Source organism: Phyllostomus hastatus, unplaced genomic scaffold (assembly GCF_019186645.2).
Source record: "Phyllostomus hastatus isolate PE091 unplaced genomic scaffold, TTU_PhHast_1.1 phas_contig_36, whole genome shotgun sequence".
Lineage (NCBI taxonomy): Eukaryota > Metazoa > Chordata > Mammalia > Chiroptera > Phyllostomidae > Phyllostomus > Phyllostomus hastatus.
Genome location: NW_025333862.1, coordinates 3,567,015 through 3,583,716, shown reverse-complemented (window position 1 = coordinate 3,583,716; position 16,702 = coordinate 3,567,015).

Genomic DNA, 16,702 nt, shown 5'->3' with positions numbered 1-16,702 from the left:
GTGTGCATGCGAGAGGCAAATGATCAATGTTTCGCTCCCTGTCTCTCTCCCACCCCTTCTCTCTAAAAATAAGTAAATAAAGTATAAAAAAATTTCTATCTCCAAATACAGTCACATTCTGAAGTGTGGTGGATTAAGACTTCAGTATATGAATTTTTGGGGATTGGACATGACTTAGCCCACAACAGGCTTATTCTGTATCTGACTATGTTGTGTGTTTGGGGAACTGATATGAAAAAGACCCAGCCAGCCACTTGTTGCCAAATATCTATGGGCAGGAAAAGGTTGACTCTGACAGAAGGATAGAATTCTGACAGGGCAGTGGGCTGGGGTGGGTAGTCTTTGCAGGGATCCATTAGGGTAAAAAGGCTGGCAGAGAATGCAGATTACATTTGGCATCTCTGAAGTGGTTCTTAGACATTGTACATGCAGAACTCAAGGCTATACTCACAAAGTGTCTGTTATATGTCCCACTCCCCTTTTAAATTTATTCAACTGGGAAATTTCCTCCTCAACCACTGCATAAAAACTTATGCAGTCTTACAATTTTTTAATTATTCTTAGGTATGTCTTTGGGGTCATGTTAAATTGACAAACTCCCAATTTAGAAATTAATGTAACAAATCAAAGTTTCCAACTTAAGTTACAATCCCTGTCTGGCCAGGCCTGCTATAGGTGGGCTATCTGGGGCAGGGGCATAGGTGATGTTAACTGTTTCCTTCTACTCATTCTTCTTCTCTTGGCCCCTTTTGGATTAGAGTTGAGGGAGGGAGAAAAAAGTTGTGCTGTTCCTGTACATACATTATCTCCATGGCTAAAATAGGATTCACAGGCTCTTGGCTATTGAGTGCAGAAAGGCTTACAAGAGCTTTTTGCCAGGTGTGGACTCACCAGAAAAGTCCAATGAGAGTAGGCAGTCATCACCAAAGATCTTGAAGCTACTGAAGAGGTGACACAATTTGGTCTATGGTTTCTCAAATGGCCATCTTAACTTTACCCTGTTCCAATCATTAATTATTTGTAGCTCACTCTTATAAGAACCTGTCAGGGCAAGAAGCAAAGTCAACTCCAACCAAAGCTACAGTGGAGATTTATTGAACTTTTGGGACCACATTTGACTTTACATTCTCCATGGAAGTGGTAGTGGTCAGAGGTGGTGAACCTCATGGAAGAGAAACCTCATCTGAAGTTTCAGAGTGGACAGGCACTGTGGCCTGGATATGCAGACCAGAGATTGCTTGCTCAAATGATGCAGCATGGTGCTTAGAACACAGGCTTTGGGGCTACACACCTAACTTCCCATCTCAGCTCTATGCTAATTAGCTATGTGATGTTGAACAAGTCACTCAGCTTTCCAGTTTTATTTCATCTAGCTGATAGTAAGTTCTCACTCACAGAGTTGCCATGAGGATTACAAAGTATAAAGTATACAAACAATCTATCTAGCACCTAGTATATGAAAAGTCCTAAATTAATGTAATTTTCTTCCTCTTCACTAAATAATACTAAATTGCAGCTATTGGGGCACTCACTATAGATGCAATATGGCTCCAGCAGCAAAGGCATCTGGAAAATGTTGGACTCTCTGTTTAACTCTCTGACTATTTAACTTTCTGTGAGTGTTTAACTCTCTGTAATCTCAGGCTTGGCTAATTACCCAGGAAACCAGAATGCTTTCCCAGTCCCAGCAATAGCAGCAGCTGGCCTTGGCTCAGAGGTTGGCCTTGCCTGAGGACCTTCAAGCTGAGCACCAGTAGCAGCCAACTGCAGATTGCCTTGTAGCTTATGCTGGGTGGCCACAGGCAGAACACAGGTAGCAGCTGACTGTGGCCTACTCCTCTTGGGAGCCCCAGAGCTAGCACACCTAGTGGACATCGTTAGACCACATTGAAACACCACCACCTCACCACCTCCACAAGTGACACACCCAAGGAATGGACTAAGTGGGCACCAGAGCCCTGCTGAAGAAAGTTCTGCTGTGTGTGATGGGTCCCTGAACAGCTGATAATCCATGCTGGTTGGAGGTTGGTGGTCAGTGGTCACAGCCCGTACTTGCAGCTGATCAGTCTGAGTAAATCCCTCCCATTGACATGCCAAAAGCAATCAAGACTCAACTATAAGAGGATGGTGTACACAGTCCACACAGGGGGGCACACCTTGAATAACCAGCTTAGGTGATAGGGGAGGCTGTGCCACTGGACCCTATAGGACACCTACTACATTAGGTCACTCTAGCAACCCTGAAAGATGTGCAGCTCTACCTATCACGTAGAAACAAACACAGGGAGACTGCTACAATTGAGGAGACAAAGGAACCTGGCCCAGATGAAAGAACAGAACAAAACTCCTGAGAAAGAACTAAATAAAATGAAAACAAGCAATGTACTAAAAGCAGAGTTCAGAACACTGGTTATAAGGATGCTCAGTGAACTTAGTTTTAACCTCAACAACATAAAAAAGAACCAGTCAGAATGAAGGATACACTAATTGAAACAAAAAATAATCTACAGGAACTCAACAGTATAGTGAATGAAACTGAGAATCAAATCAGTGATTTGGAATATAATGAAGCAAAAAACACCCTATCAGAACAGCAAAAAGAAAAAAGAATCTGAAAAAGTTAGGATAGTGTAATGAGTCTCTGGAACAGTATCAAGTGTACCAACATTCACATCATGAGGGTGTCAGAAGGAGAAGAGAGAGAGCAAGAAATTAAAAACCTATTTGAAAAAAATAATGACAGAAAACTTCCATAACTTGATGAAGGAAATAGACAACAAGTCCAGGAAGCACAGAAAGTCTCAAACAAGATGAATCCAAAAAGGTCCACACCAAGATCCATCATAATTAAAATGCCAAAGGTTAAAAACAAAGAGAGACTCTTAAGACCAGCAAGAGAAAAATAGTAGTTACCTACAAGAGAGCTCCCATAAGACTGTCAGTTGATTTCTCAAGAAACTTTGTAGGCCAGAAGGGAGGGGCAAGAAATATTCCAAGTGATGAAAAGCAAGGATATACAACTAAGATTACTATCCAGAAAAGCTATCATTTAGAACTGGACTTCTGGCCAGGATGGAGGTGTAGATAGACACACTGTGCCTTTTTGCACAACCAAAAGAAGGACAACAACAAATTTCAAAACAAAAAACAACCAGAACTGACAGAAAATAGAACTGTATGGAGGTCCGATAACCAAGGAGTTAAAGAAGATACATTCATCTAGACTGGTAGGACAGGTGGAGATGGGCAGCCAGACAGAGAGGACTCATGGCAAGGTGGCAGCTGGTGGAGCGGGTGGTCCCACATTTGCATGCAGATAAACTGGGAGGAACAAATGGGAAGTGAGACAGACTGCACAACCCAGTGTTCCAGCTCAGGGAAATAAAGCCTCAAAATCTCTCACTGAAAAAACCTGTGAGGGTTGAGGCAGTGGGAGAAACTCTCAGCCTCACAGGAGGGTTAGTTGCAGAGACGCACAGGGTCCTGGAATGTACACAAGCCCACCCACCTGGGAATCGGCACCAGAAGGACCCGATTTGCTTGTGGGTAATGGAGAAAGTGACTGAAAGCCAGCCGAGAGCCCAGGAAGCAGCATTGTTCCCTTCCCCACATACAGCACCACAACACAGCCATGTGGGTTGCGCCACCCTGGTGAATACCTAAGGCTCCGCCCCTTACTATATAACTGGCATGCAGAGACAAAAAAAAATGGCCCAAATGAAAGAACAGATCAAAGACCCAGAAAAAATACAACTAAGTGATGAAGAGATAGCCAACCTAATAGATTCACAGTTCAAAACACTGGTAATCAGGATGCTCACAGAAATGGTTCAGTATGGTTGCAAAATAGAGGAAAAAGTGAAGGCTATGAAAAGTGAAATAAAGGAAAATGTACAGGGAACCAACAATGACAGGAAGGAAACCAGGACACAAATCAACAGTTTGGACCAGAAAGAAGAAATAAACATTCACCTAGAACAGAATGAAGAAACAAGAATTCAAAAAAATGAAGAGAGGCTTAGGAACCTCTGGGACAGCTTTAAACATTCCAACATCTGAATCATAGAAGTGCCAGAAGGAGAAGAGGAGATCAAGAACTTGAAAACTTTGAACAAATAATGAAGGAAAATTTCCCTAGTCTGGCAAAGGAAATAGACTTTCAGGAGGTTCGGGAAGCTCAGAGAGTCCCAAAGAAGTTGGAACCAATGAAGCACACACCAAGGCACATCATAATTACATTAGCCAAGATGAAAGATAAGGAGACAATCTTAAAAGCAGCAAGAGGAAAGAAGAGAGTTACCTACAAAGGAATTCCCATAAGACTGTCTGCTGATTTCTCAAATGAAACTTTACAGGCAAGAAGAGGCTGGAAAGAAGTATTCACAGTCATGAAAGGCAAGGACCTACATCTGAGAATACTCTATCCAGCAAAGCTATCATTTAGATGACTGAAGGGCAGATAACGTTCTCCCCAGATAAGGTCAAGTTAAAGGAGTTCATCACCACCCAACACTTATTATAGGAAATGTTGAAGGGACTTATCTAAGAAAAAGAAGATCAAAACTATGAACAGTAAAATGACAATAAACTGACAACTATCAATGACTGAACCTCAAAAGAACAGAAACAGAAACAAACTAAGCAAACAACTAGAACAGCAATAGAATCACTAAAATGGAGATCACATGGAGGGTTAGCATGGAGGGGGAAAGGGGGAAAAGGTACAGGGAATAACTAGCATAATGGTAGATAGAAAATAGACAGGAGGAGTTTAAAAATAGTATAGGAAATGGAGAAGCGAAAGAACATATAAATGCGACTCATGAACAGGAACTAAGGCAGAGGTGGTGGGGGAATGCTGGAAGGAATGGGGTGCCAAGTGAAGGGGAATAAAAGGGAGAAAAAAGAATGGGACAACTGTAATAACAATCAATAAAATATACCTAAAATAAATAAAATCTGTTTTAAAAAAGAATCTATTCTGTATTTAGACTTTTGGGGCCTCCCCACAATAGCAGCCTTTTCTTGGGTCTGAAGGAAAGAATATAGTCATCTGAAAAAAAGCCTCATGCTAAACCCGACAAGCTCAAGGGAAGCCTGCAAGGCAGGCTTTACAAACTCAGAGACCTAAATTAACCACACAAGATGGTCTGAAATTAAAACTTTCTAGCTAAAAGTGAGTCATGGTGCACCGTCATGTCCTAGGCTGATATCATCCCTGACAAAAATCAATCTTCCTCTCAGCTGAACTTGTCCATTGTCTTTATGCATCTATAATAACATACCTTAGGAATGTAAGGGCAATTTCCTTTTCCAAGACCTCTCAGGGTACAATCTCCCACCAGAGCAGGAGACTATAAAGCCCCTTATTGTTATTGTTATTATGTTAATTGCTAACTGTTGACTGTCCTATATCCATCTATGTAAAAGAAGTATGTGTTTATTCATTTTACTTTTTAGCCAATCCCAGAGATTTCCTTGGTTTGCTTTTTCCCACCTCCCTAATCTATTAGCAATGAATTTCTTTTAATCCCATTACATCTTCCCCTTTGATTCAGATATATAAAATAAGTGGTAAAACTGCCATTTTTCAGAGCATTTTCTCAATCAGCTGAGAATTTTCTTTCCGGCAATAGTTGTCAGTTTGGCTCAAGTAAGCTGATAAAAATTGTTACTTTAGACATTTCTTATGTTGACATCTGAGATGTGCCTGGGCTGATTCCACAGGAGATGGGACCATGTTGAGAATTTCTAGGACCCGAGGTAACCCAGATAACACCATGCGAAGATTATAGTTAGGGTTGTTCAGGCAGTGATGATGCTTGAAGAATCTGTTTTCCTTTTGAAACCTCTAGGTACTGCTGGTGTCCTGGGCCCATCTAGCTCTATGTCACAGAATGCTCACTCCCCAGAAAAATGAAGTTTTAATAGCCATTGACCAAGTCCTTGGAATTGTGGTGCTAATGACTTCAATGGAAAAAAATCCATTGCCTATCTTCTTCTTCTGGCCACCAGCCAAGTGGCTGGTTTCCCATTGCACTTGTGGCTTTTCCTCAAGGAGGCCCAGTTAGGGACTGGGACATATTTTCCACCCTTTCTGTTTCCACAAGAAAGGAATTTTTTAGGATAAAACATCTGGTCTCTTGCCTCAGCCCTTTCTCTCTCCACCTGAGCAGAAAGGGAGTGATTTACTGGACTAGTGATTTTAAAGAAGAAACTGAATGTAAGTGGTGAACAACTCTTGGATTCTATCTTGTGATCCTTACTCTGAACTGCTCTGTCTACTGTGTGATGAGCTTAACAGAACATGATCTGGCTGTCAGAGCAGCCTTGTTGTTTGGGGGTGGAAATGAGTAAAAGTCTAATTTTCAAAACAGTTAAAAACATTACTTCCATGCAAATATGGAATGCATATCTGTCAAAGATCTGTTTGACTCACTAATGAGGAAAGGCTAATGCTGGTTTTTAAGTGCATTTTGTGAAGAGGTTTATAGTCAGTCAGGTGAAGAATGCTGAAATAATTTTATTAAATTAGGTGCAAAACTGGCTAATATCCTAGACTGCAATAAAACTGTAGCCTTTGCAGTTGTCTTCTCTATCAAACAGATATCATTTGCCTCCCTATCGGACAAATTAACACGTAATGGTAATTATCTAGGCCTTAATACATAATCAGTAGAAGTCAAGGAAAGTCTCATTTCTCCTAGAGAACTAAATGAATCTTGATGGGTTTGTTAGATAATCATCCAGTAGAATACTCAGTGAACAAGAAGTCATCTTTTTGCAGTATTTCCAAATTTTTTGTAATTCTGGGTAATTCTTAAGGAATAAATTCAGTACATCCCCTGGGGCAGGGGATGTTAGCAAGCATATCTGAACATTTATTAAAATAGTTATTTTACTATCTCCACTTTGTAATTACTGGGTCTGTCCCTTGTTTGTTTGTTTCTTTGTTTTTATTTGCATGGAGAAAAGAGGGGTGTTATGTATTGAGCTTCCCACGCCCCAGTGGGCATCCTCTCCCTTTGGCAGACTGTGTGGTTGCCCTGGGAGCTGCTCCAGGATAAATCTGGTCAGGTGATGGCTCAGATCTCCTTGCACCCTCCCCCTGCCAGGCAGGGAAGCGTCATCATTTTAACTCTCAGACTATGAAAGCACAGGAGGAAACAGACAATCATTTTGTGCTATAAATTTGCTGAGACATCAGTTTAATAAACAAAATAAATATCTCTTTTCAGTGTCTTATTCCATTATGAATATGTATGAGCTCTTAGAACTTTGGGAAGAGGCAGGCTTCTGGGGACAGTTCCTGGATATAGAGCCCCCAAGGCAGAGAATGACAGAGAGCTTGCATGATTTATTCTTCAACACTCCCCTCTTCCACCCCCATACCTTACATAATCAATCAATAAACATTCAGTGAATGTCTGCTATTTGACAATCACAGAGATAGGACCAAGATCTATAGACTCAATGCTCCACAAGTTTGTAGTCTCCTACGAGAGAAACCTATACACAAGCAAATTGTAAATGCAATGTGATAAATACAGCAATAGAAGTATGTGCATGTATAGGTATTTGTTCATAATACAGCTTAGGGTAGAAAAATACAAATTGTGTAAGCAGTCACACAGAGGTTCAAATTTCAGCTCTATCACCTAGTTGAATGTTTTAGACAACTTATTTATAAAATGGGGTCAAAGCCTTTCTTACTGTTTTTCTCAGTATTAAAAATAATGTATTTAAAGTACTAACTATAGTATACAGCATCTAGATGGCACTCAATACACTTTAGCTATTAATGAGAGGCATTGATTTTTTTATATGTAGCTACAATAAATACCTCAAAATGGAATTGCCCTTGGTAATGCATAAGGCAGCTTCGAATCCATTGTCTTCACACTGGGAAAGAGGTACTTTTGGCCCCATTTCACCAGTGAGGAACCTGGGGCTTAGAGAGGTAAGCAGTCTTGGCCAAGCCCTCAGTGGCTCAAGTGGAAACAGAGAGCATCATTTTTTATTTGGACAGAGTTAATGAGCCAGTGTTACCTAGAAGGGCAGGAATTGTTCTGCCTTAACTGCTTTTTCAGGCCCAAGTGCTGAGAAGGACCTCGGGGAGGCAGAAATCAGTGTGGCCTTTGCTAACATGTACCAATGGTTGGAAGGTGATGAAGATCACATAGGCCCCTTGTAACACAATCAGAGATGGAAGCAAGTGGGGTCCCTGTCTTTTCCTACTGTCTCAAAAGAGCTCTAGAGAGGAGAGGGCAAGACTGTAAATGCCCACAGACTCTGGAATCTTTGTCACTTCTACTTTCTTGATAATTTTTTCCCATCCATTCCACTGAGTGATCAGCAATAAAACCCTAGTAAGGAAGATTACCTATCTGCATTTTGGTGGGGGAAGGGCAGCAAGAAAACAGGAACTGGAGAGACAGCATGCTAGTGCATGGGAAAAGGAGAAGTGTTGGTAGTGGCAGCTTTTCAGGGGAAAAGGAGGCAGGCTGAGCCTCTGGCACATTCTGAGGCTGAGAAAGAGAAGTAAGAAGAACAAAGGAACCAGTGACACCAGAAGCTGTCTTAGGGCTTCCCATGTAAAGCCATACTAGGAAGCTAGGTCTTCAGCATCCAGACTCTTGTCACCACACCACACATTCCCTGCAGATGCTGCACCTCCACATCCTGACATGATGGAGGGGCTCTGAGGGAGAAGACTCCTGGGAGCTTTCAGAGAAGTTCTGAGAGGGTAGAATAGTAGGACATTGGCTGGATCTGCTGCTGGGCTGAGACAGGAGAAAAGCTGGAGAAGATGCCTTAGATGTTGTTCAGGTCAAAGAATCAGGTTCTCTGTGGCCTGTGCAGAAACCCCCTCAGGCAGCAAGACCTTGGAATGAGCAGTGGTGTGGGAAGTGGCCTGGGTGCTCATCCCAGCACTGCCACTAACTACTCTATGCTGTTGATTCACATAGATTCTTGGCCTCAGTGTCTTCATCTGTAAAATGTGGACAAGTAAATCCAGGTCTAATTGCGTCATAGTATTCTGAAGAAGAACCAACTGAGGCAATAGATATAAAAGAACACTGAAAAATTGTGACAAGTTCTAACCTGCTATGAGAGAATTTTGTGCATTGCTGATGTTAATTACTTTTATCACTGTTTGACTTACTAGAATGGCATATGCCATTTATTGCTGACTCGGGGGTCTCTGATCCCAGAATGCTGCTGTCTGTGTCCCCAACTACAAGCTGACAGAAAAGACCAGAAATCATACTTCTCCTGTTCCCCCTTTCCCCCTAGCAGCTCAGTAGGGCAGCTGTGCATCTACCGAGTGGCTGAGATTGTCAGCTTGCAGCTGTTTGGGAGCCTGGGGTGGGAGTGGGGTGGCTTGTAAGCAGCCAGTTTCTGTGCCAGCCAATGTGAGAACAGAGTGGCACATGTTTCATTTGCAGCAGCATGGACTGAGGCTGAACTTTAGTTGGATTAAGCTCAGTATAAGCCTTGAGGATTGAAAAGGGAAACGCTGTGTGAAGTTCTGAGGATTCTCTTCTAAGATATTTTAGTCTTATTTTTTTGAAGTATTTTAGAATACATTCCAGATATTATGATTTTTCACTTCTAGTTAGTTCAGTCTGCAACTCTAAAATATTAGGGCAGTTTTGATAAGGATGATGATGGTGGTGATGGTTGTGCGTGCATTTGTATAAGTATTTATCTGTGTGTGTGTGTGTATGTGTGTGTAAGTGCAGCCAGCTCTTTTCAGAAGGAACCGGATATCATTCTACTGAGAGGCAGGGGAGCAGACCATGCATGCTCTCTTCATATCCCTCACCATGAGGCTTCCATTTCCTGTGCAGCCTGCGTATCCCCAACCTGTCAGGGAGTGGAGGTGATGGAGTTGGAGAGAAAGCACATGGGGAAAGCAAACTCAAGGCAAAACCCCTTTTTCTCTGTCTCCCATTGTGGCCTTTCCCTTAGGCACTCAGTATCCATTGCCAGAGACTCCATAACAATGTCTCACCAAGAAACCTGAACAAAATCGAGTGCTGAGTGCGGGACCCAAACTGTAAATCAGTGAAGTCTGAATTAAATATTGATTTGCCCCAGTTTCTTTCAGGGAAGCTTCTTTAGAGTAATTGGCTTGCTGGTTTTGTTTTTTAGCTTTTAATTTTTTATCCTGATCTTGAAACACTCTAGAACTGAAAGACATCCCACAGACAGAGCCCTGATCCTCTCCACTCCCACTCCTCCTGCCTCCTCCCCCTCTTCCCTCCCCTTCTGGTAAATTTCCTCTCTAAAGATTGAGTGTTGGGAAGTGGGAGACGTGGCTCATAGTAGGATGACTAGTGCCACCAGCTCACAGGGCTATGGTGCTGGGCAAAGGGTACCTGCCCCTGCCCCCAGTGGCTCCTGGCATAGATGGCTCATCCCAGAAGGGAGGATGCAGCACCATCCCAGGCCAAATAAGAGATGCAAATGAAACCTCACAGGGGCTTCACTCCATTGGACCTTGCTGGGCTGCTCTCTTCACACTCCTTTAGGAAGTCTTCCTTGATCTGCTCCTCTTAAACTAAGGGCTTCCATTCTAGGAGATGTGCCTGACTGGGCTGGAGGAAGATATTTAGGTCTTGGGCCTCAACAAGATTTTGGTGCTTTCTCAACTGCCTCTGCATCCTCATGTAACAGAAAATTAAACATAAATTAATAACAAGAAGCTCCAAAAAGTTCTGATTTTACCATAATGATAACTAGAGTATGAAGCAGAAAGTCACTTTAATTTTTTTTGCTGTGCCTGCTTTGTTGGAGTTCCTGTAAGTGGCCCTGTGCTGGGTGTGGTTAGAAGGCAGGCACATTTCTGAGGAGAGGCTGGAATCCTTGCTCCCTTTGCCTGGTGACCTGTGGTCCAGGGGCCTTCTGGGCTTCCCTGGAGAGCCTGTCAGTTCCAGGCTCTAGGCAACATAGAAGCGCTCCTCTGCCCCTGGCCTCACTTTCTTTTCTCCTGCGTGCCTGCAGCCTCCTGAGCCTCCGGCCTTTTCAGTAAGCCACTGGTTCTGACTGAAGAAAAGGAAAACATCCAGGTCTCCATTCCCAGAGGACCAGACTGTTGGGGAGGCTATTCCAGGATGAGCTTGTTAGCAGAGAAATTTAATTACTGCCCTGCCACTAGGCTGAAGGTTCTGTTTCCATTGTGCCTTTCTCCTGAGCACCCCAAAGTTCTGTATGAAGAGGTTTGTGAGTCTCAGGTAAAGGTGTGAGGAGTAGAAACACCATGGTTGGATCAGGAGATTTCAGAGTCATCCCAGGAGCAGAAGCCAGGGTCCTAGCCTTGTGAGCTTCCTCCAACCCTGCTTCATTCACCCCTTCTGGCAATCCCTCAACTTCAGACTCTGGGATGGGCCAAATGTGGTTCTGAGTGGTAGAAAATGCATTAACTCACTCACCACTTATTGAGACCTTCTGTGACAGGCATGCTTAGGTAAAAGGAATATGGAGATACCAAAACACACCCTGTGATCTTAAGGACACCCACGTGAGGAGACAGACAGACACATAATTACTTATACTATAGTGTGACCAGTGTTACGATAGGTTTATTCCCTAGAGCACATAAGAGAGACACCTAAAGCCAGTGTGAGCTGGGGTGGGGGTACTGGGGATCAGGACAGATTCTGAACTGACTCATTTAAGTTAGTCAAAACAAAACTAAGACAAGGAAGTTCCAGGGAGCAAAAGAAGGGAGACCTGTGGGGAGCTATATGTCATCTGGATCAAGGTGCTTCTTGCTGTGACAGATGATGGGGACATGCAGTAGTAGGCCTGGGGTCAGGCTGTGGAGCAGGCTGCCAAGTTTACAGCCAGGCTCTGTGATCTTGAGAAATCTATAAAATGAGACCAATCTATAAATGGGACCAGCTTCCTGGGGACTTGGGGAGGTAATAAGTAAATGAGGTACTCCGTATAAAGTGCTAACGCAGTATCTAGCATGCAGTTATCTGTCTATGCATTTTATTTTATATTATTGCTGAATCGTATGGCCTTGTAAAAGTTAACAGCTAGCTCTTCCCCTCAGTTTTCTTGTCAGTAAGAAGGAGTTGTTAATAAAGACTCTTTACTTGTGAGCAGATAGAAGGAATGTCTTACTGACTTTGATTCCCCCCTCTGAAAGCAGGGCCCAGCATATATAAATATAAGGTTGGTCTCTTTTCCTACCCTTGATTTTAATTCTTCTAGTCCCACTTAGGACCTAAATACTTGAAACTGGTAGCAGCTATTTGTTTACCTTTCAGTTCAGGAAACATTTTTGCTTTTTACTCACCTTCCAAAAATAGGTCTCAATCCAAGATCAGCCCCTTTCCACTAAATTCCCATTGTCACAACACATTTTTAGTCTAACAATAACATATAGACTTTGCCTAACAAATTAGCAAGGCATTAAAAAAATATCCAGCTGTGGTAAGACTACAGAGAAATGGGTGCATTTATACATTGTTGGTCTAATATTTTAGATGTAATGTATAAACTGCTAAAATTCCTTAGGATAGCTAACTGACAATATGTATGAAAATCCTAACAATGTTTAAGCTATTTTTCCCAGTAATTCTTTATTCTGACAATCAAACCCAAGCTAATAATCTTAAATATACAAGCCTAAAAAAAGACTTGTTACACCGATATATCTATGGCTACATTACTGATACTAAGGGAAGATAGGAAACAATCTGTCTGATCAATCCTGAGAGAATGGTTAATTAAATTATGATAGAGCTATCTACCCAAACTTAGGCAATTATGAGAGACCTAGAGGAGTCAAATTCAGAGAGACAGAATGTCAAATGGCAGTTGCGAGGGGCTGGGGCAGTGGGTGGGTGGGGGTTGGGGATGGAGAGTTATGGTTTAATTGGTACAGAGCTGTAGTTTGAGAAGATGAAAAACTTTTGGAGATGGATGGCGGTGATGGTTGCACAAATGTGTATGTACTTAATGCCACTGAATTATACACTTAAAATGGTTAAAATGTAAATTTTGTGTATTTTTTGACAGTAAAAAATGTGCATTGAAGAAGAGTAAAAACACATTAAAAACTTTTCTAAAACCCAGATAGAACTTGTCCGGAGTCTGGAACATGAGATAGTACATGAGACAAAGAAGAACATTTGTCCATTCATTTGCTTATATGTATCAGGAAACAAATATATATCCACAAAACACTGTGCACAGTGAAACAAAGAAAACAGACCTGAACTCTGACCTGCTTTCTCCTCAATATTTATCTTAACTGGGGGAGCTGTAGTTCTAGGGAAACCAGTTAACCTGTCTGACATAATACAAACTGTGATGTCTTATATGCCTTGATTTTGTGGGTCGGGGCAGGGTCTTCTGTTGGAGAGGTAGGCATGGTCATTTGCAACGAACCCCTTCTGTATTATCTCATCCCCAAGAAAACTACTCTGGAAGATGGCACCTTCCCGCTTACCCTTAGGCTTTTGAGAACAGATAAGACACATGGACTAGTCAGGCATGTAAGTCAACAGGGAAGCAGTCTGGGGGCTTTGGGTTGGTGTCATGGCCCTACAGCCACGAGGAGGGCATGGACCAAGCTCACAACTTAGCCAGTGGGGAAAAGGGACCAAGGGTCACTCTCCCACAGGCCAGGGCCTCTCTTGTTCACACTCACCAATACTCAATAGAGAAATGCTTTAAAACATCTCCAGGCTCTGGTATAGGGGGCTAAACACAATTAAGGGGAAGAGCTAGTGATAAATACCGTAACTGGGAGGGCTGGGAATGAGTGTGAGAGGATAGGACCCCAGACAGTGGAGTGCTTCAGACAGTCCATGACTGTTGAAAGAATGTCCATCATGTGCCAGGTGCTTTGGAAGCTGCAGAAAGGGATCAAGTAAAGCTGGGTCTTGGATCTGCCTTGGTTCTGCCACTTGAGATTAAGTCACTTGGGCAAATTAATTAACCAGTTCTGTGACTCGGTTTCCTGATCTGCAAAGTTAGGAAAATAATAACGTCTACCTTGTAGGTTGTTGTGAGGCTGTTACGTGAATTTACAAGTATATTTGCAAAATTCTTAAAGCAAAACTTGGCACATGGTAAGTACTATGCAAGGTTCTATTAAATGAGATTCAATAAATTATGGGCACCATGAAGCTCATGGAGCAAGAAATTCTTGAAGTCTAAACACCAAAAGGCAGATTCAGAACTGTGAGTAATCCTGGTGCTCTCTCTGCATGGAGCTCCCTGAGTCCTCTCTCCTTCCTTCTCCTTCCCCTAAGATTCCCTTTGTCACCTCCCTTCCAGGCAGGAACTTTTATCCAGATTTGAGAAAGGAGTGGGTGTTGGGGGCTGCTGAGCCCACAGAGGCTGGGAGCTGGGTGAAGCCGGGAGCTGGCTTTGGCTGGCAGCCACTACCCTCCTGCTATAGGCTGATTCATATAATCACTGTTATCAGCCCCATGTTTTCCCATAATGGTGGTTACTGCACTTATTAGAGGCTCAGTAGCCAATGGTTATTGATTCTCCCCACTGCAGCATGTTAGTCAGAGATTCGCAGCTATTGTTGGTGACACCAGCCTCTGAAGACTCCAGGATAGATGCAGAGCTGGGCACCGGGATCTCTGCAGCTAGGCAGGGAGGTCTCCAGGGTTCCAGAGTCATACAGAGCACTTAACCTAGAAACACCTGCCTCAGCCAGGTGAAGGCAGGGAGGCATGGCAGCGGCATGGCAGTACCCTGGCTTTCCCTTACAGAGGCTGACTAGCAAATTTTTTCAGCTGGGTACACCACCACCCCTGCCCTAACCAGAGCATCTTGTATTCTCTCCCCCATCATTAGTCACCAGCCTCCATAGCACACAGCCTCCCAGCTGGTGCTCAGGGGTGAACCAGATAGTTTGTGGGTGTCTCTGGGGCTGAGTGTGAGGGTAAGTGTGAATGAACATTTGCTGAACCTCTACTATGTGTTAGGCATCATATTAGGAACTTTGCCCATGTTATTTCCTTTAGTCCTCACATCAGCCTTTGTAATGGCACAGTATGAAACCCATTTTACACTGAAGCTCAGGGAATCAAAGTGGCTTGCCCAAGGTCACTCAGCTAAGAAGGGGGAGAGCTAGGATCAGATTCATCTCTGATGGACTCTGTAGGTGAGAAAAACCCCATTTGACAGGTCAGAGGTAGCAGAATCTTCTAGTCTTTATGGGTGTCAGTCCTGCACAGCTCAACCCTATTCTTGGCAGGTACTGAGGGCCTTTGATGAGCTTTAGGGCCATCGTGCGCTTGAGCCTGGGAGGATGAAACCTCTCTGCTGTGAGAGATATGCCTGAGCTCAGGGGTTGGGCAATGGCCCTGGGCTGCTGAGAAGAGCCTCAGTGGCCCCCACCCCTGGGCTTGAGCTCTGGCTCCTGGTGTGCCCTCCAGGTCCTTTCGTCTTTTGGTGTGCTGAGGGTGAGGCCACCCTGGTGGCTGAAGCCCTTGTCCATTGCTGTCCAGAGGGCTCTCTTGGTCCTAGAGTCCTGCTGTTGGCTGATACCTGTCATGTTCCTGCCACCCAGGCTGTTGTCCTGTCTCCTGGCTGAGTCTGTGCTAGTTGTGGCCACGTGTAGCCCACCCTTGCAGCAAGTGCAGTGGAAGCATGGCCAGTAACAGTTGAGTGAATTCAATAAATCAAAAATATTAAGCATTATGAAACTGGATTTCATACACCCACAAATAAATGGATGTGTAATGTGAATGGTTTTGTTTTATTGTAAATATTAAATGGATTAGTCGTTAACAGTTAAAAATGATTGCAGGCCTTTGTGGTCAACACTGGTGAATTCTTGGTCCTTCCTGGCCCCCACAATGGCCTGCTTGTGTCAGAGAGACCAGGACAGGCCATTCCCAGGCTGAGTGAGGATTGACCCTGGATAAAAAGCTACGCTCTAGCGATCTGACATACCACCCCTCTGCTTTCTGAGAGAGGACAGGCTGGAGGATGTGGTTTAAGTGCCTTCAGCCTCCACCCCCTGACCCTGTGACCTGGGAGAGGGGTCCCTTTCCTCATGTCAGGAGAGCCCCCTGGCTCTCTTCCCTGTCACTGGGAGTCGCCCTGAGCCTGGTGTGATGGCAGGTGATGATGTCACCCCTGAGCTTCCTGCTCCAGTGGAGGTGCCCCAAACCCCAAGACTGTATCTCTTTTGACATTGAAGCCAGCATATTTTTAAAAAATTGCTTTGCACCTTTTTCTCTGCTGCTTGCCTTACACCCCTTACCCAGGAGCTTTCAGAGAACTTCACAGGAACCTCACAGATACCCTGGACCCAGCTCCCCACCCAGGGGTATCTGTTTGAACTGTCCCCAGCTCCTAGCCCCAACCCTCTGTGCTGTTCACAGCCTCTGTAATTCAGGCTCAACTACTGGCAGCTTGGCCAGCCCACGAAACTTCACCCTGCTCTTGTCCACTGACCTGTCTCACTTCCCTGCTCAAACCTCCAGAGGTGGCTGCCCAGCAGCCCTGACATTTAACGTTGCTTTTGGTGAGCATGCATTCCTCTCAGGGAGGATACAGCTTAGGTTGGAATCTCACCGGTCAGCTGCATGCCATGTGTAAAGCTTGTCACCTTCTGATCCTTAGATTTTTCTTATCTGTAGAGTGGATGTAGCACTTGGGTGAAGGTATGGATCAAATGAGATAGTGGGTGTACAGTGCCTATCCCAAC